General features: G+C 58.1%; 1 non-coding gene across 1 annotated transcript in view; it reads right to left on the minus strand.

The window, feature by feature from the left end:
• The window catches only part of LOC124774224, a 1909-nt gene extending 1298 nt beyond the window's left edge, over positions 1 to 611 (minus strand). The window contains exon 1 of the ribosomal RNA XR_007015214.1: positions 1 to 611. This exon is cut by the window's left edge and continues 1298 nt beyond it. This is a non-coding gene — a ribosomal RNA (small subunit ribosomal RNA).
• Between the last annotated feature and the right edge of the window lie 1889 nt (positions 612 to 2500).

Below are 2500 nucleotides of genomic sequence, written 5' to 3' on the forward strand. Positions count from 1 at the left end.
ATTGGAGCTGGAATTACCGCGGCTGCTGGCACCAGACTTGCCCTCCAATAGATACTCGTTAAAGGATTTAAAGTGTACTCATTCCGATTACGGGGCCTCGGATGAGTCCCGTATCGTTATTTTTCGTCACTACCTCCCCGTGCCGGGAGTGGGTAATTTGCGCGCCTGCTGCCTTCCTTGGATGTGGTAGCCGTTTCTCAGGCTCCCTCTCCGGAATCGAACCCTGATTCCCCGTTACCCGTTACAACCATGGTAGGCGCAGAACCTACCATCGACAGTTGATAAGGCAGACATTTGAAAGATGCGTCGCCGGTACGAGGACCGTGCGATCAGCCCAAAGTTATTCAGAGTCACCAAGGCAAACGGACCGGACGAGCCGACCGATTGGTTTTGATCTAATAAAAGCGTCCCTTCCATCTCTGGTCGGGACTCTGTTTGCATGTATTAGCTCTAGAATTACCACAGTTATCCAAGTAACGTGGGTACGATCTAAGGAACCATAACTGATTTAATGAGCCATTCGCGGTTTCACCTTAATGCGGCTTGTACTGAGACATGCATGGCTTAATCTTTGAGACAAGCATATGACTACTGGCAGGATCAACCAGGGAGCTGCGTCAACTAGAGCTGAGCAGCCGGCCGCCCGGGAGTGTGTCCCGGGGGCCCGCGCGAACACGCAAGCGTCCGCTCAATCATTCTGCAAACAGGAGGAGGCTGAGCTCCCCTGCACAATACACCTCGAAACCCTCTCAGGTCCCGGCGGCGCGCAGCGCCGTCCCAAGTACTTGGTCGGGTTCGAGAGAGGCGCAATCGCCCGGAGTTAGGCGAGTAGACGCTTTCGGTGCGACCACCCGTGCTCCCAACTGAGCTTGCCGCTGCCGACAGAGGCCCGGGAGCGTGCTGTCGTGGCATTGCCGGCGGGAGACAACACGCGCCACCTACGGTGACCGGCAGCTCCAACGCCAGCGCCACAGAAGGACAAAAGCCCCACTTGGGTGCCGAAGCGAACTCTCCCAGCACAGCGCACGCGCCAACACATCCGCACAGCTGCGATACAAACCACCAGCGAGAACCGCTGGGGCGACCGAGCAGCAGACGGCGTCGCGGCGCCGAGCGCCGGGCGGCGGCGCATCCTCAACGCACACAGTCCTCAATCGGACCAGCACACTGAAGATGTCCACCGCGCTTCGCACCGGGCCCGCGAGGACCTACTTTGGCCGCACGGCGCCGCGCGCAGGGTGCGCCGGCGCGCAGCTGCGACGCCTGCCGCGTCCGTCGGCCGGCGCGCCTGCCACTGGCCGCCCCCACCAGCCGGCTGTAGCGCGTGCGCCCACGCACCGCGCGGCCAGCACGCCGGGAGGCGCCCCCTCACCGGCCGGGGACGGTCCCACCCAGCCACCGCCGCGTATCGCTTCACACCCAGATGCCGTTCAGTTTCATCGGCATGGTGGGTATCGCTGGAACAACCGGTTAGTACCTCAACCTATCGTCGCCATCACCGATTCACCCCTAGCGAGAACAACCGCACCACAACGGGTTACCATTTCTTCATTTGCGTAACTTCACCAGCAAACGTAGGCGTCCATCGCCATTAGCAACTTCAACGATTATTGCATGCCTGTGTCAGGTGTCACGCCACACTACGTCTGCCCACATACACGCAACAAAATGTGCACGCCTAGACAATACGTGGAAGGTGGCCCCCGTACGTATGCGATGTCCACTGCTCGAACGACTGTCAACCGGCCTCTGTAGCATGTCGCAGATATGGAACGCGGTGCACCATGCTATCACGGTGTTTGAGGAGAGACGACTAGGTCCGAATACATCAACACACAGCTCATGCTGATCGCCATCCACGGCGTCCGTTCCTCCCACACGTCTCTATGGCGTACCACACTGCAATCCAGCTCTCATAGGGAGACGACACGTAGCTGCGTGCACAATATTTGCACTGTATGGTCCGCCGTTTTTGGGCGCAGTCGTTGTACGGTCACACATGTGCCACGATGTATCATTCAGTACATAAGGACGAATGTGCAGTACAGATTGTGGTTTATGCGTACGACATCAGCGGACAGTTGACACAGGCCGCACCACAACGTAGCCTGAGTACGTCGCATGCGAAGGGCATTGAACATGCAAACTTCTCACCAACCAGCTTGCGAAGGCAGGGGGCAAGGTGGGGACGTGGGGAGGGGTGGGGGGGGGGGGGGCGGCATGTACGTCCTGCTGCCATCCACATAACAGTGTACAGCAGGAGCATGTGGAAAGTCAGCAAGACTTGCAAGGTGTTTAACATGAAGCGATACACAGGGGAGCGGGCAGTGCGAGTAGCGAACTATATTGCGAGGGTTGCGGGTGGGCAACACTACACTAATTGAACGAGTCGTATAACAATTACAGAGCAGGTTTAGGCGACAACGTGGGTTACGTTAGCGGACAACGTGGGTTACGTTAAGGCACAACGTGGGTTACGTTAAGGCACAACGTGGGTTAC

The sequence above is a fragment of the Schistocerca piceifrons genome, unplaced genomic scaffold, assembly GCF_021461385.2.
Source record: "Schistocerca piceifrons isolate TAMUIC-IGC-003096 unplaced genomic scaffold, iqSchPice1.1 HiC_scaffold_961, whole genome shotgun sequence".
NCBI lineage: Eukaryota > Metazoa > Arthropoda > Insecta > Orthoptera > Acrididae > Schistocerca > Schistocerca piceifrons.